The sequence below is a fragment of the Stegostoma tigrinum genome, chromosome 26 (genome assembly GCF_030684315.1).
Source record: "Stegostoma tigrinum isolate sSteTig4 chromosome 26, sSteTig4.hap1, whole genome shotgun sequence".
Lineage (NCBI taxonomy): Eukaryota > Metazoa > Chordata > Chondrichthyes > Orectolobiformes > Stegostomatidae > Stegostoma > Stegostoma tigrinum.
In genome coordinates this window covers 48,033,186-48,061,132 of record NC_081379.1, presented here as the reverse complement: position 1 = coordinate 48,061,132, position 27,947 = coordinate 48,033,186, and the positions used below count along the sequence as shown (strand labels likewise).

Below are 27,947 nucleotides of genomic sequence, written 5' to 3'. Positions count from 1 at the left end.
GCCCTCCCCTCCCTACGCCCTCCCTACACCCTCCCCACACCCTCCCCTCCCTACGCCCTCCCTTCCCTACGCCCTCCCCTCCCCTCCCTACGCCCTCCCCTCCCTCCCTACGCCCTCCCCTCCCTACGCCCTCCCCTCCCTACGCCCTCCCCTCCCCTCCCTACGCCCTCCCCTCCCCTCCCTACGCCCTCCCCTCCCCTCCCTACGCCCTCCCCTCCCTACGCCCTCCCCTCCCCTCCCTCTCCACCCGCAGCCCCCCCCCGTCCGCACGCCCTCCCCTCCCCTCCCCTCTCCCCTCTCTCTCCACCCACACCCCCACCGGTACTGACATCACCGTCTGCCTGTTCACGCTCACCCTGACTACCCTCCCCCACTGACACGAACAGCCGTTACCCTCGCTTAGCTTGTCCCACCCACCCACCCCCGGGGCCCTGCCGCCAACGACGGCGCGTCTTTACCTGATCCCGACCGGAGTCTCGCAACCGGCAGCGGCCTACAGGACCGCGGAGAGCCGCATGCGCAATAGGTGGAGCCCGACGCCTGCCGGGAGTTGTAGTCCCGGGTTACCATAGAACCGGAAGTAACATTGACGGTGAGCTTTAAAGGGACCATACCTTCCTGAACCTTCTGGGTTTCAAGGGATCGCTCCCTGCTGGACCCTTTAGCCTTAAAGGGGCTGTACCCTTCTAGATCAACTGAAGCCAGCGTACATTTTTAAAGGTAAAAAATCTGTCCCCTAATTTTGAAATCCTCCATCCTAGGAAAAAGACAGCTACTACTGTATCCCTCTCTGATGAAGGGTCTAGGCCCGAAATGTCAGCTTTTGTGCTCCTGAGATGCTGCTTGGCCTGCTGTGTTCATCCAGCCTCACATTTTATTATCTTGGAATTCTCCAGCATCTGCAGTTCCCATTATCTCTGATACTACTGTATCCCTCATGATTTTATAAACTTCTACGAGGTTAAATGTTATACATCTCAACATCGTAGGCTCGATTAAAATTGTCCCAGCCTATCCAGTCTATCTTTATAACTCAAACCTTCCATACCTGGCACCATACTGGTAAATCTCTTCTGAACCTTGTCCAGATTAATAACATATTTCCTATAACTGGGCAACCAGAACTAGACACAGTACTCCTGAAGAGGCCTCACAAATGTCCTGTAAAACGTCTAAAGTGAGTCGCCATCACCTATAATCAAAGGACTGAGCAATGAAGGCAAGCGTGCTAAATGTCTTTTTAACCACCTTGTCCACATGTGACACAAACTTCACAGAATTATGTACCTGCATCCCTAGATCTCAGATTCTATGCAGAGAAATGTCAGTGTCACTTTGAAAGATGAACCGTTACAGCATGGAGGCAGTCAGCTGAACCAAGTCAAGCTCCAGACCTCTTTATTCCTAACTCGGTCAAATTAAAACCCTCAAACGCTCTCAAAATTGATCCCAATGATTCCCAAACAGAGATTTGAAAAACTAATTTCAGTCTTAACGAATAATCAATTCAAGACATTGGCTTTTTGGCTGGAAGAAAAGACTAAACTATTTATTTACGATACAGTAACTTTAGCAGAGCAAAATTAAACAACAAAATAGCCTAATAGATGTCTATGATTTAAACCCTTTGTTTTCAGCCCCACTCACATAAAAGATAGACAAACACACTTAAGCGTTCAATAAAAGAAAATAACAAAACTAGCCAGATTACCGAAGCAGTGCATTGTTCAACAGGCAGACATGATGGTTTTTGTTTGATTTTCTGAAAATGCCAATTTTTCAGTTCACTCTGAGAAGTTCCAGTAATATTTATAACTTAAGTTTCTATTCTCTCAATTTCCCATAGCTGACAATGGGAGGTTAGGCAGGGAGCTTCCAAACCATCATGCTGTAGAATCAACAACTATCCCCTTCCTCCTCTATCTCCATCCGTGGCAGCAGCAAGTTCTAAGGGCCTGTAGGATGAGTTCCGAAGGCCTGTGGCAGCAGCAACACTGAAACTTAAAGTTTTGGGGAGGGAGGCCTAACTACCTTACAGAGATAAGGCTACCTCATGGATATAAGACTTAGATCTGGACACTTCCTCTTTCTTCTGGGCTTTTGTTTTGTATTTCTGCCTTTTTTTTTCAATTCTGTATTTTGTATCTTTAGATGGTTTTTCTTATTTTGGGTTTTTGTACCTAAGATGGCCCCAGTAAACGTCTACTTTGTACACTTTTCACTGTACTCCTGTACATGAGTACACGTGACAATAAAACTTCATTCTAATACTAATTCTCTCAGAATCACCATCCAAAAACCATTTCAATCTCTCTGGCCCCTCCCTCTGTTTGACTATCATGTTCCCTTCCAGACTTGCCAGCACCAGTTCCCAAGTGCTGTCCTTATTGATGGCTATCTGGTTAAATATCATCCTCTCCCCTGGTGTCTAAGAGTCTGTAGAATCCTTTGATGAAAAACCAAACTGCAATTAACTTCCAAGTCTGACTTTCTTTTATTCAATCAGAGGATATGGGTGTCGCTGGCTAGACCCGCATTTATGGCCCACCTCTATTTGCCAAGAGGGCAGTTGAGAGTTAACACATTCAAGTCATAAGTAAGCCTGACCATGATGTAGAGGTGCCAGTATTGGACTGAGGTGGACAAAATAATACAACACCAAATTATAGTCCAACAGAATTATTGGAAATCACAAGCTCCAGATGTGGCCGAACCAGGCTTTTATATAGCTGGAGCATAACTTCATGGTTCTTGAACTCAATCCCTCTGTTAATGAAAGCTGACACAACATACACCTTCTATCCACCTGGGTGGCAGCTTTCAGGGAAAGGTGTACATGAACCCCAAGTTCCCTCTGTTCCTCCACACTGCCAAGAATCTTTCCGTTAACCCTGTATTCTGCTTTCAAGTTTGTCCTGAACAAAATGAATCACCTCGCACTTTTCAGGGTTAAACTCCATCTGCCACTTTTCAGCCCAGCTCTGCATCCTATCAATGTCTCTTTGTAACCTAGAACAACCCTCTGCACTATCCACAACATGACCCACCTTTGTATTGTCCACAAACTTACTAATCCACCCTTACACTCCTTCAACCAAAAAAAACCTCCCACTTTTGTCCTCGATTCATGAGTGCAACCCTTTCATCAGGTGCAATATGAACGAGGCCAGACCAGGTAAGGTTGGCAGTTTCCTTCCCTAAAGGACATTAGTGTGCCAGATGGGTTTTCACTGACGATCGATAAGTTTCATGGTCATCATTCGACTTCTAATCCCAGATTGTTATTGAACTTAAGTTTCACCATCTGCCATGGTAGGATTCAAACCCAGATTCCCAGAACATTACAACAACAACAACAAAAGCAAAGTTTCTGGAAAAGCTCAGCAGGTCTGGCAGCATCTGTGAAGGAGAAAACAGAGTTAACATTTCAGGTCTGGTGACCCTTCCCCAGAACATTACCTGAGTTTCTTGATTAGCAGTCCAATGATAATACCACTCGGACATCACCTCTCCCCAAACTGTTGTTCCATTTATTTTTAACACAAGCTGCTACCCACAATCCAAGTGCAGAGTACTGTGTTATAGCTGCAGAGAGAGAGATCAGAATTGACATCTGAGAGATCCATTCAAAAGTCTGATAACAGTGGGGAAGAAGCTGTTCTTGAACCTATTCCCACATGTATTGAAACTTTTACATCTTCTACCTTAAGGAAGAGGGTGGCGGAGTATAACCAGGGCGGGAGGGGTCTTTGATTATGTTGGTTGCTTTCCTGAGGCAGCAAGAAGTATAAGAAGAGTTGATGGATGGAAAGTTGGTTTTGCATAATGGAGTGGGCTGTGTTCACGACTGTAGTTTCTTGTGGTTTTGGGCAGAGCAGTTGCCATACCACACTGTGATGCATCCAGATAGAATGCTCTCTATGCTGCATCTATAAACGTTGGTAAGAGTCATTGCAGACTTGCTGAATCTCCTTAGCCTCCTGAGAAAGTAGAGGCATTGTTGAAGGTGGCAGGACCATTGGAGAGAGCAGTTAAGAAACCATTCAATGTGCTTGGCTATGTTAATAAACACATACAGTAGAAGGGCAAGGAGGCGACATCGAATTTGTACAATACCCTCGTTAGACCTCAGCTTGGGTACTGAGTACAGTTGTGGGCACCACATTATTGAATTGATGTGAATGCACTGGAAAGAGTGCAAAAGTGATTTACAAGAATGGTTACGGACAGTGGTATTTCAGTAATGAGGATAGATTGAGGACGTTGGGACTGTTTGCTTTGATTAAAGAAGGTGAGAGGAAATTTGATAGGGGATGTCAAAGTGATGAGCAGGTTGGACAGGGGATATAGAGAGAAGCTGTTCCCGCTTATAAAAGAAAAAAAGAACAAGAGACAGATTTAAAGTGATCTGCAAAAGGAGCAAAGGTGATGGGAAGAACACTATTTTAAGCAAAGCGAATAATTAGGGTCTGGAATGCACTACCTCAAAATGTGTTGGAAGCAAGTTCAAATGAGGTATTCAAGAGGGGCATTAGATGGTTAGTTGGATTAAAAATAGTCCTGTTTGGTAGCTTCACCAGGCTGGCACCTCATCTTCAGGTATGCCTGGTGCTGCTCCTGGCATGCCCTGCTGCACTCTCCATTGAACCAGGGTTGATCCCCTGGCTTGATGGTAGTAGTTGAGAGGGGGATATGCCGGGTCATGAGGTTACAGATTGTGCTGGAGTACAGTTCTGCTGCTGTTGATGGACTGCAATACCTCATCTATGCCGGTCCTGAGTTGCTTGAACTTTCTGAACTGTGACCTATTTAGCACAGTGATAGTGCCGCACAACACAATGGAGGATATTCTCAAATGTAAAGGCAGGACTTCTGAGCCTGGGGCTCACCCGTTGCTTTATCCAGCCGCTTTTCTTTTTCCTTATTTTAACTTTTCATCATCGATGGCAACACGGTGGGCTCAGCTTGGGCCCAACAACATTGACATTGACTGTGGTGGGCATGGGAGATGTTGGCGAGATGGGTCTAGCAGCGAGAGATGACCCCAGAAAGTGGAGACATCAGCATTGGTGGATCTGGTGCAGGCGGCAGTGGACTGTTTGCTCCAGCAGGTGGCATTGGTGGGGCTGGCTTGGGACACATGGTGGACCCCACCGGGTCCCCTGGAAGTGGTGGAGATTCCAGTGTCTGGCTGATTTCCACTGTCGGGAAGGAGAGCCAGGAGCCACATGGGCAGATCTGCTTCCATTTGCTGTTCCTCTCATTTCTGCTTCTCATTTCTGTTTTCTAAGATAGTGCTGGAGAGTGTCAACGCTTGGCCGTTTGCACTGTACTCCCATATTCCTGTACTCAGTTACATATGATAATAAAAGTGTCTGAAATTAAGGAGTGTGCGGTGGTCAGTCTTACCAATACCATCATGGACAGATGCATCTGTCAGCAGATTGGTAAGGATGGAATCAAGTATGTTTTTCCCTCTTGTCGTTTCCCTCGTCACCTGCCACACCTTTAGGACCCAACTAGCTTGGTCAGTAGTGCTTTTACCGAGGCACTCTTGGTGGTGGGCACTGAAATCTCCCACAGAACATTCTGCACTCTTGTCACCCTCAGTGCTTCCTCTGAGTGTTGTTCAAAATGGGGGAGCACCAATTTATCAGCCAAGGCAGGTCGGTACTTGATAATCAGCAGGAGGTTTCCAACCTGAAACCTTGAGACTGCACAGGTCCTGGAGTCAATGACAAAGGCTCCATTCATGGGGATAGGAAGGGTGACGGCGAAGGTGAAAATGAGGGTCAGGGGGCTAGGGTATGATGGTGAAGATTATGGTAAAAGTGAGGTTGAGGGTGGGAGTCAAAGTGGAGAGTGAATGTAGCAGTGAGAATGGGGGTGGCAGTTGGAATAGGGTGAGGTTGGAAATGGAGTGAGGGTTGGGGTGAGAGTGAGATTCTTCCACTTGATGTCACTTTGATCAGACAGGATCCCTCAGAGCTGCCCAATCTGATCCAGGGTCAGTGAGTTCTGCTGGTAACAGACAGAGGTTAGGTGAGTGAAAGATCAAAGCTGAAATTGCTGCCTTCATAAGCAAATCGCATTGAGTCATTGGACTAATGTTGGACTATTAGACCTGGGAGCAGCGGGGAAGCCTAAAAGTACATGAGGCACCCAGCTGTCTCTGCTTTGGCACCTCCTCAAAATCATCTGTAATTTCATACCCATCGTTCTCAGGGTTACCACAAATGTTACTGTCTGTGCTGAGACCCAGGGATTGCTCCTTTCTCTTGCTGCAGGTAAAAATAGAGCAAAGAGAGTCAAAGAACCAGAGATGGCTCTCTTTTTTTTTTCCAAACAGAGAGTTTTTATCAATGTTTCCTCCTGGGTTTTTGCAGGCCCAACTATCAAAGATGGAGGGGTCCCATCTCCCAGCTGCTGGTGTCAGAACATATAAATATATGAATCAGGGACAGGAGCAGCCCACTCACCTCTTGGACCTGTTTTGGCCATTCATTAAGGTCATGGCTGACCTGATCATTCCTGCCAGCCCCTGTGTAATAACTCAGGAAGTCCAACTGTAAAGGGGCATCATTTATTGCTGAACTCCAAAATAGAGCCACTAGTCATGGTACACATAAGCTAGTTCCAGGCTGGAACAGATAATTCTGCAGCCTCATCCCTAGGTCTGCTTTTCTTTATATTTTCTAATCAACCAGTTCGGACATGTTATTACAAAGTAGGACTTGAACCTAGGCCTCCTGGCTCAGAGGTTTGGGTCTGGTTTATAAAGGGCTCAGGTGATGAGTTCCAGGCCATTGCCTGTTACTAAGGGAACTCATACTCAATGAGCTCTGCAGGGAGATTAATTAGCAATTCCCACAGGGTCTTGTATGGGTTCTCATACCCTGATAACTTTTTACTCCCTAACTATCCAGCTATAAAAATATTCAAGGACTCAACTTCTATTGTGTTTTATGGAAGAGCTTTCAAAAGATTCACAATCCTTTGTGAGAAAAAGAATTCTCCTTATCTTTGTCTTAATGGATAATTCAAAAACAGGATCAGATTTTCCCAAAATAGCAAACATCCTTTCCACATCCACCTTAATAAGATCCTTTAGGATCAAACGTGGTTAAGCCAAGTCACATTTCCCTCTTTTAAACTCCAGTGCGTGCAAACCTAGCCTATCAAATCTTTCTACATAAACCAACCAGCCCATTCCAGCTACTAGTCCTGTAAATATTCTCTGAACTGCTTCCAATACATTTACGTTCTTCCTTAAATAAGGAGACCAATACTGTACACACTATTCCAGTTGTGATCTCACCAGTGTCCTGTATAGCATAGAAACACAGAAAATAAGAGTGGGAGTAGGCCATTTGGACCCTCAGTCCTGTTCTGCCATTCTAGAACATAGAACATAGAACATTACAGCACAGTACAGGCCCTTCAGCCCTTGATGTTGTGCCGACCTGTCATACTGATCTCAAGCCCATCTAACCTACACTATTCCATGTATGTCCATTGGCTTGTCCAATGATGACTTAAATGTACGTAAAGTTGGCGAATCTACTACCGTTTCAGGCAAAGCGTGCCATTCCCTTACTACTCTCTGAATAAAGAAACTACCTCTGACATCTGTCCTATATCTTTCACCCCTCAATTTAAAGCTATGCCCCCTCGTGCTCGCCGTCACCATCCTAGGAAAAAGGCTCTCCCTATCCACCCTATCTAACCCTCTGATTATTTTATATGTTTCAATTAAGTCACCTCTCAACCTTCTTCTCTCGAATGAAAACAGCCTCAAGTCCCTCAGCCTTTCCTCGTAAGACCTTCCCTCCATACCAGGCAACATCCTAGTAAATCTCCTCTGCACCCTTTCCAAAGTTTCCACATCCTTCTTATAATGCGGTGATCAGAACCTGTCGCAATACTCCAAGTGCGGCCGCACCAGAGTTTTGTACAGCTTCACGTTCGTTCCGGAACTCGATCCCTCTATTAATAAAAGCTAAAACACTGTATGCCTTCTAACAGCCCTGTCAACCTGGGTGGCAACTTTCAATTATCTGTGTACATGGACACCGAGATCTCTCTGCTCATCTACACTACCAAGAATCTTACCATTAGCCCTGTACTTTGCCTTCTGGTTACTCCTACCAAAGTGCATCACCTCACACTTGTCTGCATTAAACTCCATTTGCCACCTCTCAGCCCAGCTCTGCAACTTATCTATGTCTCTCTGCAACCTACAGCATCCTTTGTCACTATCTACAACTCCACCAACCTGAGTGTCGTCTGCAAATTTACTAACCCATCCTTCTACGCCCTCATCCAGGTCATTTATAAAAATGACAAACAGCAGTGGACCCAACACCAACCCTTGCGGTACACCACTAGTAACTGGTCTCCAGGATGAACATTTCCCATCAACTACCACCCTCTGTCTTCTTTCAGCAAGCCAATTTCCGATCCAAACTGCTATGTCTCCCACAATTCCATTCCTCCGCATTTTGTACAATAGCCTATTGTGGGGAACCTTATCAAACACCTTGCTGAAATCCATATACACCACATCAACTGGTTTACTCTCATCTACCTGTTTGGTCACCTTCTCAAAGAACTCAATAAGGTTTGTGAGGCATGACCTTCCCTTCACAAAACCATGCTGACTATCCCTAATCAATTTATTCTTTTCTAGATGATTATAAATCCTATCCCTTATAACCTTTTCCAACGCTTTACCAACAACTGAGGTAAGGCTCACTGGTCTATAATTACCAGGGTTGTCTCTACTCCCCTTCTTGAACAGGGGAACCACATTTGCTATCCTCCAGTCCTCTGGCACTATTCCTGTACACAATGACGAGTTAAAGATCAATGCCAAAGGCTCGGCAATCTCCTCCCTGGCTTCCCAGAGGATCCGAGGATAAATCCCATCCGGCCCAGGGGACTTATCTATCTTCACCCTCTGAAGGATTTCTAATACCTCTTCCTTGTGAACCTCAATCCCACCTAGTCTAGTAGCCTGTATCTCAGTATTCTCCTCGACAACATTGTCTCCTTGACAACATTCTGTAGGATCATAACTGATTATTTAACTGAGTACCCTGTTTTTGCTTTCTCCCCATACCCTTTTTTTTCAGAAGAAAAGCAAACTTTGTCACTTCCAGGAACACACCAAACATAAGGGTGTGACAATCAACTTGACGATGAGTGAGCTATAGAGTGTGTCAATCTGTATGACAATGAGTGTAGCATAGGTGTGACAATTGATGTAACTGTAAGCCTGGTATAGTGAATGACAGTGAGTGTGAAAAAGGGTGTGGCAATTAGTGAAACTGAAATGTGATACTGATGATCTCCAGCCATTTCAGTCTGGGGATCTCCCCATTCTCCACTATAAGATAACAAAGTGTGAAGCTGGATGAACACAGCAGGCCAAGCAGCATCTCAGGAGCACGTGCTCCTGAGATGCTGCTTGGCCTGCTGTGTTCATCCAGCTTCACACTTTGTTATCTTGGATTCTCCAGCATCTGCAGTTCACATTATCTCTGATCACATTATCTCCATTCTCCACTCTCTGTTTTAAAACTGCAACATCGATCTGCAGTCTTTTGTCTTTTCTACATTTCTTGCAGTGACTTATTATCCACGAAAAATTCGGTGTATACTGCTGCTTGATCCCTTTTTGAATTTCTTCCAATATTGCCACCAATAAAAATGCCAGATCTACCACCCCACCATAAGTGAGATTTTCTGTCACTTGGGTGCTTTTTACTTCTCTTCAGATCTTTACGTGTTTCCAGAATGTTGCCACTACATTTTGCTTCATCGTCTTTTGGAGACTGATGGAACGCCACCCTCTCGAGCTGATCTCCAAGCAGAAATGCAGCTTTAATAGCAATTGATCTACAACTCCAAGTACTTCTTGCTTAAAAAAAAATGAAATTGCTTTCTCCAGCCATTGGTAAATCTCCCAATCTATCTTTGTCCCAGTGTTTCTTTTCTTCCAAACATCATGCGTCTAGCCTTGTAAGTCCCACCAACAAACTCATTTTTCATGTATATCCAGCATGTGACAGGGCTTTTATGTCCCCTGTCTGACTTCTCTGTGTCTGCACCAAATCTCTCCACCTTTGTAATTCTTATAGGTTAGCTCCAGTTCTGTGCCTTAGCCCCATCCATCCTGTACATTCATCCAGCTTTTACATGTGCAAGTGGCCTTCCCTGACCTACTTATAAAAGTCACATATCTCCAATGAGTAGCTCCACCTGGTAAGTACTTGACTTTGGTCACCCTCTTTTGGCAGTTATCCTTTGGGACTAATGGCCCCATGCTAACCATTTGAACCGATCTGTCCATCATCAGACTATTGCTAATTGTGGCACTTTGATCCTCAAGGCTGTATTTTGGTATGAGAGGTTCTTGGCTCCTCACTATTGTCTATACCTCCGACAGAATCTGCAAATTAGTGCAATAAAGCCCTCACATTAAAGTATGCAATTGTTATTTTTCCAACTTCACTAATAACCTTCCCCAGGTCTCTCCATTCTTTAAGTCCATCTCTTGTAATAAACCAAACTGGTTTCCAATGGCCTTACTGAAAATTGTTGTGCTGTGTTCATCCAGCTCCACACTTTGTTATCCAAGTCTGATCCCTGTCCACTTTTCTATGAACTTATTTCTAAGTCTTGGGCTTTAATGAAAGTCCTTTTGCCTTCATGCAGTGTATTCAAATGCTCTGTAACCGTAGAATTAGTTATAACCCCCTCTGAAGCCGTGGGGCTGATCTCTTATTACTGGACGAACTTAACAATTCCAATCAAAAATGAACTGATATGGATTATATTCTCCAACCATCTGCAACAAAACTCTTAGCATGTACAGCCCATGCTAATGCAGATGTGAATTTACTGTTTGGCTGATATATGAAAATTTTATGAACCACATTTCCTATTACTGCAGGTTCCTTTCAGGGACCCATTGCAAAAAAGCATTTCTACTGCTATTGTGTTCATATTCATACAAGTATCTCTGAATTTATCATTCACACTTTCCTCCGTAATTAGCAAGAAACTTTACCAGGATCCAAGTCTGATCCGAGATAATGGGAACTGCAGATGCTGGAGAATCCGAGATAACAAAGTGTGGAGCTGGATGAACACAGCAGGCCAAGCAGCATCTTAGGAGCACAAAAGCTGACATTTCGGGCCTAGATGAAGGGTCTAGGCCCGAAACGTCAGCTTTCGTGCTCCTGAGATGCTGCTTGGCCTGCTGTGTTCATCCAGCTCCACACTTTGTTATACAAGTCTGACCCCTGTCCACTTTTCTATGAACTTATTCACAATTATTTTTATTACCTTTTACTATGTACATCTAAATGTCAAATCTACAAAATGCAAAATCAAAAATTTTTTATCACATTCCTTTAGATTCACAGCCATTATCACATTGAAACTGCTTGCTAAAGGGCAGACATACTAAAGCCTGCGATATTTAGGAGTAATAATGTCTTGCTGCAGTTATAAAGGCCTTGATGAGGCCATATCTTGAGTATTGTATCCAGCTTTGGTCTCCTAGTTGGAGAAGGACATTCTCGCTATTGAGGTTTATTGAACAAAGGTTCATGAGATTGATTCCCAGGATGGCAGGACTGACATATGAGGAAAGACTGGATTTACTGGGCTTGTATTAACTGGAATTTAGAAAAAATGAGGAGGGGATCTCATAGAAATATATAAAATCCTGATGGGACTGGAGAGGCTAGATGCAGGACGAATGTTTCCAATGTTGGGGAAGTCCAGAAGTAGAGGTCACAGTCTAAGAACAAGGGATAAACTATTTAGGACTGAGAAGGGAAGAATTTCTTCACTCAGAGTTGTGAACCTGTGGAATTCTCTCCCACAGGAAGTTGGTGGGGCCAGTTCATTAGATATATTCAAGAGGGAGACATGGCCCTTACAGCTAAAGGGACCGGGGGTGTTGAGAAAAAGCAGGAAATTAAATTAAATTGCATAATCAGTCATGATCATGTTGAATGGTTGTGCAGGCTCGAAATGCCAAATGGTCTACTCCTGCACCTATTTTCTATGCTTTTTATTGTGTCCTTTGATATTTCTTACCAATCTTACATTTATCACGAGTCTTTTCTGAGATAAATGTACTGCCTATTCCCTATTCCTGCAGCGTTTACTAATAGCTTCCATCTTCAAAGATGAATGAGCATACTGCTTACATAATTTTTCACAAAATTGACTTTTTGTCTTTTAAATTTCTACCCCTAATGTCAGTAACACTTCAAGAATTTCTTTAGTGGGGAGATTACATTCCATTAAAGGAATTTAATAGTGCTCTGATTGTGTAAATTGCAAATTTACAGATTTTCCAAATACAATATCTTTATCATTTTACATATCTGGTCTCAAATGTGCATTCTTCATTCACAGTCTGCTTAATAACAAAGGCATTTCATTGTACACTACATCTGTGCTAGTAAAATTATTGATTCTAGCTATTTTACAAGGAATGTTTTGGAGGTTTTAGTATGTTATTATCCCCAAATCTGAAAGTGATTAAACTCTCAAATTCCTCAACTTTGTCCCGATCCTTATTATGCAGAAGTTCCTGGATAGCATTTTAGCAATCTAGTCAACACGGGACAGATATGTGTCCCCAGTCCAATTCTGCACAATTGCAAGATTCTGCTACCAATACATTAGTCACTGGGTTGATACTTCTTTGCCAAAACAGTGCATTCTTTTTGATCTGTATCTCCATTTCTTCTTCGAAATCCTCTGTTTCACATTTGGTTTTGAATGCTGTATCACAGTGTTTGGAACAGCTCATGGCATAGTGGTACTTTGAATTGCACCTAAAACATTGATTGACAACCCTGAACATTTCTGGGGTTCGTGCATTTATTGTAATTTCCAGGTTCTCTTCACTTCTTAAAATTATCAATAGCATTCCTGTCCTCATTTCTATGTGTCGCAGGTCTCCTCGCATATTATCATTGCAACCTGCCTCTAGACAGTCTCGCTAATTTGTTAGCATTGTGTCCTCTTTTTTCTGTCATATTGCCGTCTTAATGCTACATATGCTGCTGGGAAGCAATGCTTTCCTGGGAATGTTTTAGTGCTCCCGACATTGTTCTCACAGTGCATGTTTATTTCCAAACTTAACTCCCATCAAAATTAGAACTTCCCATAATAGATACTTCAGTAATGAAATTTCTACTGTCTTGCATACAACCATCTGAATTCCATTATGTACTCTTCTACAGTACTGTCTTCAGTCTTTCTAAATTTGTCTACTTCTGGCTATCCCTCACAAGCAGTCAAGAACTCATCATTTTTATCAATTTTAAATGTGAAAATTAACAATCTCTCCATATTGTCATCAGTGTTCACATCATCAGGCTTTACATCCAGAGAAATTTTGCGCACTTTGCTTCTGGGCAGTAACGAAAGTGCTAAGGCCATACAGGTGTACCTTCATTCATCCTTGACGAAGAAGTAACCAAGTTTACATTGTAATCTTATTCTCCCACTGGTCACAATGCTCATTTTCAGAAAGCAGGGGTGTGTAATCAAACCCTGACTCAGCTATCCTTGGGAGTATGCAACCAATGTTATACTCCAAAAATAACTATATTTAAACAACAATAATTTCATAGATTCATACACTGTAGAAAAGGCCTTTCAGCCCATCGAGTCTGCACAGACGTAACTACCACTAAAGGTGCACTAGTCCCAATTTCTTGCCTTGTCCCACACCCTTGAATGTTATGATATTTGAAGTGCTCATCCAAATATTTTTAAGAAGTTTATAAGGTTTCCGACGTCCACTACCTGCTCAGGCAGTGCATTCCAGATTCCCAACACCAACTGAGTGTAACTTTTTCTTTCCTAAATCCCCACTGAAATCCTGATCATTACCCTAAAACTATGCCCTCTCAATCAAGGGGAACCCCAGCCCTCTGTTCACCCTGTCCATATCCTTCATAATCTTATACTCCTCAATCATGTTCTCCCCTCAGTCTTCACTGCTCTAAAGAAAACAATCCATGCCTATCTAGTTCCTCCTTATAGCTCAATTTCTCCATCCAAGACAATGTCCTGCTGAACCTCCTCTGTACCACCTGTAGGGCTATTACATTCTTCCTGTTGTGAAGTGACCAGAACTGCTCCAGCTGTGGCCTGACCGATGTTCGGTACTACTACAACATTACTTCCTTGCTCTTATGCTCTATGTCACGACCAGTGAAAGCAAGTGACCCATATGCCTTCTTAACTATACTATTCATGTGCACTGCCGAGTTCAGGGATCTGTGATAATTATCTCAATATCTTTGTTTTTCTAAAATACCCAGTGTCCTGCCATTAGTTAAATAATCCCTCAATTTGTTTCTTCTTCTAATGTTCGTCACCTCACGCTTATCAGGGTTAAATACCATCTGCCAATGGTCTGCCCAACTGATCAACCTATCTAGATCTTCCTTTGACCTACAACCATCTTCTTCACTAGTAACCACCCTACCAATCTTGGTATCATCTGCAAACTTGCTTAATATTCTCTCCACATTTTCATCTATACCATTTGTGTATATAACAAACAATAAGGGTCCCAATACTGATCCTTGTGGTACACCACTGGACACCAGCCTCCAGTCACTCAAACAGCCTTCTACCACTACCCTTTGTGTTCTATGACTAAGCCAATTTCTGATCCATCTTGGCAAGTTTCCCTCAATTCCATGTGCTGTAGCCTTCTCAATCAGTCTCCCATGTAGGACCTTGACAAAAACTTTGCTAAGATCCATTTAAACTACATCAACTGAACATCCCTCATGATCACATGATCACATTTTTGAAAAATTCTAACAAATTTATTAGGCATGACCTCCTTCCAACAAAGCAATGTTGATTATCCCTAATTAACCCGTGCCATATTAATTCGCCATTTCAGAATTTTTTCCAATAGTTTCCCTCCCACTGATAGTCTGTAATTTCCTGGTTCATCTCTACAACCTTTCTTAAAATGTGGAACAACATTAGCTGCCCTCCAATCCTCTGGCACTTCCCCGGTGGCCGAAGAGGAATTAAAACTTTGTGTCAGAGCCGCTGTAATTTCTTGCCTCACCTCCCACAGCAGCTTGGGATGTAATTCATTTGGGCCAGAAGATTTGTCAGTTTTTAAGTCCTCAAAGCCTGTAATATCTCCCTATTTCTTATGTCAAACTGTGCAAGGTTCCTCACGTCCCTTCTCCTGAATTCCATACCTACTTTCTCTTCTTCCAGAGTGAAGACCAAAGAGCAGTATTCATTTAACATCCTTCCAATATCCTGCAACTTCACACACAAGTTGTCCCTTTGATCCTTAATGGAGCCTACCCTTTCCCTGGTTAACTCGTTCTCTTTACTGTATTTATAAAATATCTTAGGATTTTCCCTAATCCTGTTCACAAGTTCATGTCTGCTTTTTGCTTTTCTAATTGCTTTCTTAAGTTCTTTCCTGTATTCCTCTAAGGCCACACCAAATTGCTTCCTTTAGATTTTCTAAAAGCCCGACTCCTCTTCTTTATCTTGTTCTGAATCATCCTACACATCCAGGGTTCCCTCAGCTTATTGCTCCTACACTTCCCTCTGAAATGTACATGTTGGACCTGTACTTTCCCCAGCTCCTTTTTGAATGCCCCCCATTGCTCTGTTGTACAATTACCTGTTAGGAACTGTTCCCAGTCTACTGTGGTCAGATCCTGCTTTATTCTGATGAAATCTGTCTTCCCCCAATCCAAAGCCATCTTTTGCAGGCCATTTTTTTTCCTTGTCCAGATCAAATCTGAACTGTATTGTGTTGTGTTCCCTATTGCCTAAATGCTCCCCCACTGCCACATTGAACACTTGTCCAGCACTACATTGTCCCTCATTGGGCCTTCTACATATTGATACAAAACACTACCCTGGATACATTTCAAGAAATCTAAACCCTTAACACTATGACTATCCCAATTTATGTTGGGAAAGTTAAAATCCCCTACTATAATTATCCAATTATTGCTATTACACATCTCTGAATTGTCTACATATTTGCTCCTCTATTTTCCACTGACTCTTTGGGGGCCCCAGTAAAATATCTCCCCCATAACATTCCTAAGTTCTACCATGAAACCTTATTTGAGTACCATTCCAAGATATCATCTCTCCTTACTAACTCCTTGAGTGAACACTCTTACTGGGAGCTTTAAGTCATTTAGCCACATTCAATAAAACTCCCATCACACCACACTGATCACTAACTCCTCATACCTATACAATAAATTCAAACCCAATTAACTCTTCATTAATATGTGCATCACCAGTTCCCTCATTCCATTAAGCCAGACTGTGATATTTGAGAAACATTATGATAGTGAGTTTATATTGAGTGTGACAATTATTGTAACAATAATTTTGTTATTAGGTGTAACAATCAGTGCAACGAGTATGTTATTTGGCATAACAGTCAGTATAATAGTGAATATGTTATTGGGTGTCACAATCACTGTTACAGTGAATGTGACAGTGGGTGTAACAAACAGTGTAATAATAGTGAGTGTGGTATTAGATGTAACAAGCAGTTTAACAGTTAGTGTGACATTTGGTGCATCAATCAGTGTGAAAGCAAGTGTAACAATAGATGGTTAGCTCTCCTGGTTGGAGAAGCTTGTTAGCTCAAAACCCCCTGGGGTTTCACAGCCCAGTAGATTCTTGGGCAAGGAAAACATCAGTAAATAAAACTGTTACCACTGACAGGAAGCTCCACATTCAGAGGGACAGAATGGAGACAATATGTGAACAAGTCAGTCGCAGAGTTGGAGATGAGGAAACATTGAATAGTAAGTTATTGCTCTGCCTGAACAAATGGTGCAACATATTCAATAATGACTTTCAAAGGGAGTTGGATAAATACCTAAAAAGAAAGAAATGCAGAGCTATGGGGAACAGTGATGTTGGTTGGGCTGAGAGCAAGTGGATAGCTCTTTCACAGAGCTAGCAAAAGGCATGATGTCCAGAAATCCCTCCTTCAATGTTATGCAGCATTGGCTGGAGTACCGTGGGTGTCTGGTCCCGGGTACAATATCGCCTGGGCTAGGGAGAGTGTTAACAGTCTGGATTAACATAAAGAATGGCAATGGGATGAAGCAAAGGTTGGATGATTCCAGGAACCCTCCACTGAATTGGGTCAGAATATACAGACTGCATTCATAAAACAATAACCAAATAACCAGAAGCCAACTCTTCCTTAACCAGAGAGTTTGTGTGCAGCTAGATGTAGAAATATGGAGGAGGTGAAGCAACCGCTTCCGTTGTGAAATGGTAACGGAATCTGAACAGAGCTGAGTTGAATGTGTAATTAGGGAGAGAAGGAGCTAAGAGAGAGTAGGAGAAGGGAAAGACAGCAAGAGTAGAAGCGGGAAAGTGAGAGTTGATGCAGGAGGAAGGAAAGAGGGAAGAAGCAGGGAAATGGAGAGCAAAGGGGAGGTATAAGAGAATGTGAGCGATAGGTAAGAGAGGAAGAGGGAGGGGAAGAGACAAAGGGAGAGAAAGACAGGGTGGGTGGGGGAGGTAAATAGGGAAGGGTAAAAGTGAAGAGGGAATGAATAGGGGAACAGGAGAGGAACATTGGTAATGGTAAGAGAAGTGAGGGGAGTCAGAGGGAATTGAGGAAGAGATGAGGAGGAAGGATGGGAAGGGATTGGGAAGGAGAGAAGAAAAGGTGGTGAATGGAGCTGAGCAGGGGATGAGGAAATGAATGAAGAGGCCATTAGCTAATTGTTCTGAGAAGGAAGGACAGGGTCTTCCAGTGGGCCATTAGCCTAACAGGAACCTGCCCTACAGTCATCCCTCATGGCTCTGAGTTAATCAGGCAATAGAGGCTAGGGCATAGTTGAGGAACATGGAGCTGACATCTACAGTAAAACTTACAAGTAAAAATTATCTACAGATATGATATAGAGCCAACCTATCCAACGAGCCATAGTCAAACCTACGTTGGATGAGTCTCTTCCCATCTGTGGCCCTTCGTTTTTGAACAAATCATTCAAGGTTGAGAGATGGTATTCCGTTGGGGGTTGAAATTCCTTTGCCTGTCTGCCACAAAAACATTTCCTTGTGAGAAGTGGTCATTAACCAGGGTACAGGAAGACTCCCTGTGACTGTGAAACCCATAGCCCAGTCAGGATACCTCAGCCAAAACAGAGCCCAGCTGTCTGCAGCCAGCTCCTTAGAGGTCATTGCACCTTAAGGCCACCTTCCATGGTTGTCTCAAGTACCCTCAGTATCTTCCTAACAAGTCAAACAGTGCTGCAGTCAACAGTTACCTGCACCTGGCAGAATCCAGCAATGAGGGAAAATCCGAATGCTTTTACTTCTTGTTAGCCACCATCTGGAAGGCAATCATGCCTCATAAATTACACTGGAAACCATTTTAGGATTATAATTTGGGTTTGCAGTATGATTCGTGTGCTGGAAGCTATGCATATTCAGGCAGGAGAACCTGCTCGCTACAGGCAAAAGGAATTTGTCCACATGATTAGATTAGATTCCCTACAGTGTGGAAACAGGCCCTTCGGCCCAACAAGTCCACACTGCCCCTTAAAACATCCCACCCAGACCCAGACACAGACCCATCCCCCATAGCCCACACACCCCTGAACACTACGGGCAATTTAGCATGGCCAATCCACCTACCCTGCACATCTTTGGACTGTGGGAGGAAACCGGAGTACCCAGAGGAAACCCACGCAGACACAGGGAGAATGTGCAAACTCCGCACAGACAGTTACCCGAGGCTGGAATCGAACCTGGATCCCTGGTGCTGTGAGGCTACAGTGCTAATCACTGAGCCCGCTGGATAAAGAGCTATAGAGAGAGAAAAATCCCATGGCAATACTCTGACCAATCATAGTCAATTTGCCTAGTTTGAATTTAATTGTTAAACTCTGACGGGGGACAGTTCCTGCTGCATTTCTATGGCAAACATAGGACAACCAGTCAGCAATCCCTTCTAATGATTGATATTTTCTTCCTGAACTCAGTTTTCTTGCATTTCAGACCTGATGAGTGCAATTCAAGAGACTTCAACTCTGTTTCCCTTTATAGCAATGTTTAAATTCTGTACTGTCAAGCAATTGTTCATGAACAGACCATCAGTGAGTGGCTACATTTGCAGCATACTGACTGATGACCTAAAGTTGTTCTCAAGAAACTAAAGGCATTAGAGTTCCCAGTTGCAAAGACCTTCAGCACTACAGGCCATGGTGATGAAGTCCAATTCTAGCTGGAACCCAACTGTCACGCTGTAATCAGAATCAGAGAAATATTCACTTTATTTATCAAACCCATTCCTCCTTAACCTTCTCTGATTTAATGTGAACTCCAAACTCTCCACATTGCCTTTCAGTACCATTCTGTTCAGGTAAATCTCTTCTGCACCTTCTCCAAAGCCATGACAACCCTCCTTATTCTTCCTACTAAAATGTACCCGTTGTACGCTTTCTGCATCTGCCACATTCCTGCTTATTTAATCAGATTTTGACCTCCTCATTGTTTATTTGCTTTTAGGTCAATGGCAAACATTGATGTCATGTCCTGCATACTAAATATGAAATAGAGTAGTGGTGCTGATAATCTGGGGAACACCATTCCATCCAGTAAACAACTATTTGTTCTCCTTTCTGCTTTCTGTCCCTTGGCCAATTTTGTATCTGTGCTTTCATTGTTTCTTTAATTTCAATGGGCTTCGATTTTTGTTAACAAGTCAAATATATCAAATGCCTTTGTCCATTTCCAGAACGTCAACGACACCACATTCACATCAAACCTCTATTACTCTGCCGAAGAACTCAATCAAGTTAGTCAAACATGATGTTCCTTTCATAAAGCTGCACTGACTTTCATTAATTAAACCAAACACTTCCTAATGTCATTGTGTCTGTCACTGTTATAAGGAAGTATATCAAAATGCAGCCAGCATACAAGCTGCTCATCTGTGAGATTCAGATATGACAATCGATTTCTGACAACCCAGACAAAGCCTCCTGCTCTCTTGGCTCCTTCACCATCTGACAGCGTTTTTTCCTGATTAGGCAGCCCCAGTGCTGTAAGCAGCTATACTCCCATGTTAATTGATTCAGAAAAAGTAAATCCTCTTGCAGCGCTTCGTCTTCCCTGCAATCTCACTCTATAAGAAATACCAAAAACGGCTGAAAATTTGACAAAAACACGTAAAATGGCACGACACACCTTGATAGAGATGCGAACTGTTTTAAATATCCCTTGTGAGTTCTGCTTATTGGTTGCTTCCAGTGTGACTAGTTGGGGAGGAAGCAAGGTCTCAGAAGCATAAGTCCAGGGTCTGATGCAGACACAGGTTATCTGAAATGTCGGACTTTGTCACCATTGTGGTCCCCTACAAATATCTACTTTGATATGGCATCCGCCTGATCTTCTGGTGCAGACTATCAAGGCTGCTGCAATGAACTGCATGCGGCCTGCTTTTTGGCCTTGAAAAAATCAATCTTCAATTATCTCCCACAACACAAATATACGATTCTGCTGCACCTTTAGAGATAGTCCCATCATGTCCCACACCAATCAGATAGGTGTTGAAAGTACAATACAGAGCTGGAACTGCTCAGTTGGAAACTTTTAGTGGTTTCTATTTCCCCTTACACATCAACAACTCCACCTCTCAGCGTATACTCACTGATGTTGCTGGCCTCACCTTACTTGAGACTGTGAATAAAGATGAAAGATAGTGCTATATGGCATACAAAACTCCAGACCGCCTCAACTAGTCCCTGCTCAGGCACAAAGCGGGTTAGGTTAGATTATTGACAGTTTCCATTTCCAAGGGTCAGCCAAATTGTGCAAAATTATGAGTGAATGTAAACTATCAAAAATAAATCTCTGACCCATGCTGACTTGGGCACATAATGGCTCAGTGGCTGGACTAGTAATCTAGAACTCAGCTAATGTTCTGAGGACCCAGGTTTGAATCCTATCACAGCTTTGAATACATTAAAAATCTGGAATCAAGAGGCTAACAATGACCCCGAGTCAATTGGAAGAAATTCCTATCTAGTTCACTAATGTCCTTTAGGGAAGGAAAATGCCATCCTTACCTGGTCTAGCCTATACGTGACTGCAGACCCACACCAATGTGGTTGACACTTATCTGCTCTCAAGGCAGTGAACCCTCATCCTGTGAATGAATTTAAAAAACAATAATTTTCATCATTCTGGGCGGAATTTTAACCCAAGTCTCAAATGAGTTAGGAGAAGCATTCTCACCCATTATTTTCAGGAGGACCTTAGCAGCTGTGGTATGCTATCAGTACCAAGAGTACAGTACAGCTAGAAATGGCTATTTCCTGCTGCACTCTAATGTGCCCACACTGGCATGAACATCCTGGGGAATTTGGATTCATTTTGGTAAAAAAGTCTGGGGAAAAAAGAGACACTGATATCAGCAGATATCTCCCAGGAGGATATACTTGTTAAAAAGTGACATTCATGGAGGTGCAAAACATTCATCCTGGTTGATTGGCTGGACACATGGGGCCCAGTAATTATAAGTATTCTCTTTATAGGGACGCAAGGCACTGTGAGTCTATTGAAAAGGATAGTGGATAGTAATGTTGAACCAGATGTTCTTACAAACTTATCATCAGGAATGCAAGACACTGTCACAATGTTCTCTGACAAGATGGAGGAAGGTCTTCAGTTCAATGGTGCAATCAGCCTGGTGAAAGTAGCAGCTGAAGGAATGCTGAAATGAATACAAAGTATTAATAATGTCGAAATAGCAGGAGTCTATGGAGGCACCTTCTTATGAGGAAAGGTTGTGTACTTTGGGCCTATACTCATTGCAGTTTAGAAGAATGAGAGGAGATCTTATTGAAATGTATCAGATCAGCCATGATCTCATTGAATAGCAGAGTAAATTTGATGGATTATGGATCCATTGCTCCAATGTCTCCTGGTCCTATGGCCATCCTTTTCAGCTAGTTCTGCCGTTCAATTAGATCACAGTTGATCCTGTAGCTTAATCTATCTGCTTTAGTTCTATGATTTTGTATACCTTGCCTTGCAAGCAAATATTTCAGTTCTGGCATTTCTGGCAAAAACTTTTCAGGTTCACCAGTACCCCCTTTTATGTAAAATAACAATTTATTAATATTGTCTGTCTATGGCTTCATTCTAAGGCAACACACCTTTTCTGTATTCCCTCACCAAAGCAAATGGTTTCCCTCTATCTATCTTATGTCACCTTTTAGTCTCCTAAAAACACTTCAATTCAATCAATCCATAATCTTCTTCGAGACACTAGCACTTCCATAAAATGACAAGTCTTCTTTTTCTCCCCCAGGAAAGTACTTTGTGGGGCCAGGAGTTGAGCCATTCAAGAAAAATGTTGCGGGACATAGATGGTCACATTATATGTTCTGAAGAAGGGTCACTGGACCTGAATCGTTAATTCTGATTTCTCTCCACAGATGCTGCCAGACCTGCTGAGATTTCCAGCAATTTCTGTTTTTGTTATCGCAGTACATGTGCTCTGAGAAGATGGAGATTTTACAGAGGTAGCTTAAAGCGTTACAGGATGCATTGAAACAAAGGGGACGTACTAAACATATTTCATTGATCTCAGGTGAATAACCTGAATCGTTCTGACTGAATTTTTGCTAGCAGCCTTCTCAAGTAGTGTCTAGGCATCCATAAATCTGGACAGTCAACATGAACAATAGCAATTTGCATTTATATAGCCCCTTGAATGATAGTAAGCGTGCTTTAATGTTTCACATTATCAAACTAAATTTGACACTGAAAATAGTGAAACAGTCAGAGAGGTTAACCGAAGCTTGGCCGAAAAAGAAAATTCTAAGGTGCATCTCAAAGCAGGAAAGCGAAGTAGAGAAGCAGAGAGGTTTACAGGAGGAATGCTGGAGCACATAAGATACATCTGATAATGGTAGAGAGTGATTAAAATTGGGGATGTGCAAAAGTCCAGAAGTGGAGGAGCACATTACGTGAGAAATAAGTCATACAGGGGATGAGAAGATGACAGAGGACCGACACTGTGGAGGGAATTATCAGCTAATGATGAAAACTTTTAAAATCGAGGTGATGTTTGACTGTGATGACCAGTGAACACAAGGATAAAGGGATAATAGGACTGGTGGTTCAAGTATATGGAGAGTGGAAGATGGGAGGCCAGCTAAAAGTACATTAGAATAGTCAAGTCAGATGTAATAAAAACATGGATGTAGGGTTGATGGTTGACAAACTAATATTGGTCAATATTAGAGAGGTGGAAGTAGACAGCCTTAGTTGTGTATCTGTTGTCAGTGGCTCACTGGGAGTCCACAGAATTCCAAAAGCCTTAGCCTGAATCCTAAAGCCCCAAACTAATTCTGTAACAAAAGCATTGTTTACTCTGCTTCAGAGTCACAACCTGCTTTGATAACTCTCATGTGACAAGTGCACTGTGCAATTGACACAATTAAAGCTACAAAGGGATATTGACTGATTAAATGAATGGACAAAGAGTTACCGGATTTTGTACAGGGGAAATTGTGACATCATCCACTTTGTTAGCAAGAATGGAAAAACAAAATTCTTAAAAGGTGGGAGATGAGTAAATACTGAGAATATCTGCTGTTATTGCCCGTGAGTCACAGGATGTTAACATGCAGCCACTGCAAATCCTTTGGAAAACATACTTCATTGCTAGGGAGTTAGATTTATTGAGGTCTTTGGAGAGAAGTATTTGGGATGGCAACACAGTTCATGCTCTGATACATGTTGGGATGAAAAGATTATCAAATGAGAAGAGATTGACTGGAAAGTGTCAATATTCTATGGAGCTTAGAAGAAGGTAAAGTGCTCTCAATGATACATCTAGAATCTTTAAAGGGCTGAGGCACTGCTTCTCCTGACTGGAGGATGAAAACTCTAGAGTAGGGCTTAGGAGGACTTCCTCACTCAGAGGGTTGTGAAATTTCAGAAATCTCTATGCAGGGAAATGATGGACAGCCAATGTTCAGTATCTTTAGCATTTAAGAATTGATACACTTCTGGGTGTTGGGTGGGAAAACTAATTTGATACCCCAATCAAGAATGACCAATGGAATGGCAGAGTTGTGAAAGGCTGCGTTGCTTTATTCCTCCTATTCTTATGCTCTGATACAGACTTTTCCTAAATTTCACTTGTTTCGGTAATACAAACACTATGCTATGGACTAACATTTTTCAAGATGCTAGCTTTCGATACTGTTGCATGCAAATAGCACCATTTGTCAGTGTTCCTTTGTGTTGCCATTGAGTTGCTCATATGGCCCTTCAAGCTTGCTCAGCTATTTAGACAGGAGCTTTTAGTTTCAAAACCACCTTCCCATTTGCTCCTGTACCCCTTGATTTCCTAAGGGACTGAAATCTGTCTATTCCTGCATTGAATATATTGAGCAATGGAGAAACCACAATCCTTTGGGCTGAAGAATCTTATGAGTCTTTTGAGTCGTAGATTCATACTGCGTAGAAAAGGCCTTTTGGCCCATCACGTCTGCACCAACAATAGCTACCACTAAAGAAGTGCTAGCCCCAACTTCCGGCACTTGTCCCATATCCTTGAATGTTATGATGTTCGAAGGGCTCATCCAAATATTTTTAAAATGTTATAAGGTTTCCAGCCTCTACAGCCTTCCCAGGCAGTTCATGCCAGATGTCTACCGCTTGTTGAATGAAAACATTCTTCCTCAAATCCCCTCTGAATCTCCTGCTCCTTACCCTAAAACTGTGCCGCCTCATGAATGATCCCTCAACAAAGCTGCTCTCTATTCACCCTGTTCATATCTCATCATCTTATACTCCTCAATAATGTCCCCCTTCAGCCTTCTCTGCTTTAAAGGAAACAATTCAAGTCTATCTAATCTTTCCTTATAGGTTAACTGCCCCATCCCACACAGCATCCTGGTGAACCTCCTCTGCACCCTCTCTAGTGCTATCACATACTTCCTCTAGTGAGGTGACTAGAACTACACACAGCGGTCCAGCTGCAACCTAACTAACACTCTGTACTACTCCAACATTACCTCCTTGCTCTTATACTGTGTGCCACGACTGATGAAAGCAAGTGTCCCATATACCGCCTTAACTATCCTATTCATGTGCATTGCTGACTTCAGGAATCTGTGAATAATTACCCCAAGATCCCTCTGTTCCTCTAAGCTACTCAGTGTCCTGCCATTCACTAAATACTCCCTTATCTTTTTTGTGTTCCCAAGTGTATCACCTCACACTTATCAGGATTAAATACCATCTGCCACTGCTCTGCCCATCTGATCAACCCATCTATATCCTCCTGCAACCATCTTCTTCACTATTAACCACCCCTATCAATCATGATGTTATGCGCAAACTTGCTTAACGTTTCCCCCACATTTTCATCCATATCATGTGTATATAACAAACAATAAGGGTCCCAATACTGATCCTTGTGGTACTCCACTGGACATGGACCTTCCATTACTCAAACAGCCTTCTACCACTACCCTTTCTGATCTATGACTAAGCCAATTTCTGATCCATCTTGCCAAGTTTCCCCAAATTCGATGTGCTTTAACCATCTAAATCAGTCTCCTATGTGGTACCTTGTCAAAAGCTTTGCTAAAATGCATATAAACAACATCAACTACTCCCCACTTGCCTGAATGAGTGCAGCCTCAACAACACTCAAGAAGCTTCACATCATCCAGGTCAAAGCAGCCCACTTGATTGGCACTACATCCACCAACGACGCTCAGTAGCAGCAGTGTGTACTATCTACAAGATGCACTTCAGAAATTCACCAATGATCCTCAGACAGCACCTTCCAAACCCACAACCACTTCTATCTAGAAAGGACAAGGGTTGCAGACATGTAGGAACACCACCACCTCCAAGTTCCCCTCCAAGCTACTCACCATCCTGACTTGGAAATATATCACAGTTCCTTCACTGTCACTGGGTAAAAATCCTGGAATTCCCTCCCTGATAGCATTGTGGGTCATCCTACAAGACCCCCTTGCAGCGGGTCAAGAAGGCAGCTCACCCCCACCATCTTCTCAAGGGCTACTAGGGATGGGTGAGAAATGCTGGCCAGCCAACGGTGCCCACATCCCACAAATGAATAGGAAAAGAAACTGAGTTTCCATCTTCCACACACTTGATCACATTTTTAAAAAATTCTAACAAATTTGTTAGGCATGACTTCCTTCTAACAAAGCCATGCTGGCTATCCCTAATTAACCCATGCCTTTCCAATTGTGTATTAATTTGCTCCTTCAGAATTTTTTTCCAACAGTTTCCCTACCACTGACGTGAGACTCACTGGTCTATAATTTACAAGTTCATCCCTACTACCATTCTTGAAATGTGGAACAACATTAACTGCCCTCCAATCCTCTGGTACCTTCTCCGTGGCCAGAGAGGAATTAAAACTTTGTGTCAGAACCGCTGTAATTTCCTGCCTCGATTCCCAAAGTAGCCTGGGATACAATTCATCCAGGCCAGGGGGTTTGTCTGTTTTTCAATCTGTAGGAGCCTCCAATAACTCCCCATTCCCTATGTTAAACTGTGCAAGGTTCCTCACCGTCCCCATTCCTGAATTCCATACCTACGTTCTCCTTTCGAGTCAAGTAAACTCCCCTCATCTTAACCCTAACTGATCGGCTTCTCACTCACATACTGTGCCTCCATGTTTTAGATTCCCTGACCTGCAGAAACAATCTCTCAAAGTCAGCTCTGTCGAGTCCGTCCAGAATCTTGCCTGTCCCAATGAGTGAGTCTCTGGTAATTAGAAGAATGAGAGACAGCGGGCTCATTTTAATCAGCACTTCACCATTCAGCAATCTCTTCACTCCAGGGACCAATTTAGTGAACGTTTGCTATACTGCCTCTAATTTAAACAGACAATGTTCCGCAGGCCTGGGTTTGAATCCAGCCATGGTAGATCATTGAATATGAATTCAATAAAAATCTGGAATTAAGAGTCTAATGATGACCGTGAAACTGATACTAATCTCAGGAAAATCCCATCTGGTTCAGTAATGTTTTTAGGGAAGAAAATACAATGTCCTTAACTGGTCTGACTCAAGAGCAGCAATGTGTTTGACTGTTAATTGTTCTCTAGGCAATAAATTTTGGCCCAATCAGAGACATCCACATTCTGAGTGGACTTTTTTAAAATTAAAATATACCCTTTCATAAATATGGAGGGAAAAACTGCATTCAATAACCCTGATGTGGTGTCACCAAAACACTGTACAGCTGTAGCAAAGAGATAGTAGGAGCTGCAGATGCTGGAGAATCTGAGATTACAAGGTGTAGAGCTGGAAGAACACAGCAGGCCAAGCAGCATCATATGAGCAGGAAGGCTGACGTTTCGGGCCCAGGCTCTTCTTCAGAAATGGCAGAGGGGAACGGGGTTCTGGAAAAATAGGGAGAGGAGGGGGAGGTGGATAGAAGATGGATAGAGGAGAAGATAGGTGGAGAGGAGACAGACAAGTCAAAGAGGTGGTGATGGAGCCACTAAAGGTGAGTGCAGGTGGGGAGGTAAGGAAGAGATAAGTCAGTCCAGGGAGGACGGGCAGGTCAAGGGGGCAGGATGAAGTTAGTAGGTAGGAGATGGGGGTGTGGCTTGAGGTGGGAGGAGGGGATAGGTGAGAGGAAGAACAGGTTGGGGAGGCGGGGATGAGCTGGGCTGGTTTTGGGATGCGGCAGGGGGAGGGGAGATTTTGAAGCTTGTGAAATCCACATTGATACCATTGGGCTGCAGGGTTCCCAAGCGGAATATGAGTTGCTGTTCCTGCAGCCTGCGGGTGGCATCGTTGTGGCACTGCAGGAGGCCCAGGACGGACATATCGTCTAAGGAA

General features: G+C 43.0%; 2 protein-coding genes across 3 annotated transcripts in view; one reads left to right on the top strand and one right to left on the bottom strand.

Annotated features, from left to right (window-relative positions):
• The window catches only part of LOC125463957 (serine/threonine-protein phosphatase 4 catalytic subunit), a 49,195-nt gene extending 48,654 nt beyond the window's left edge, over positions 1-541 (bottom strand). Inside the window, exon 1 of one of the 2 annotated variants that reach the window (XM_048555780.2) lies at positions 459-541. The gene's annotated coding sequence lies outside the window, so the exon portion shown is untranslated. The remainder of the gene's footprint in view (positions 1-458) is intronic. The other variant, XM_048555779.2, reaches the window with a different exon arrangement.
• A 42-nt stretch (positions 542-583) lies between these two features.
• Positions 584-27,947, top strand: part of crkl (v-crk avian sarcoma virus CT10 oncogene homolog-like) — an 88,477-nt gene continuing 61,113 nt past the window's right edge. Inside the window, exon 1 of the mRNA XM_048555776.2 lies at positions 584-720. The gene's annotated coding sequence lies outside the window, so the exon portion shown is untranslated. The remainder of the gene's footprint in view (positions 721-27,947) is intronic.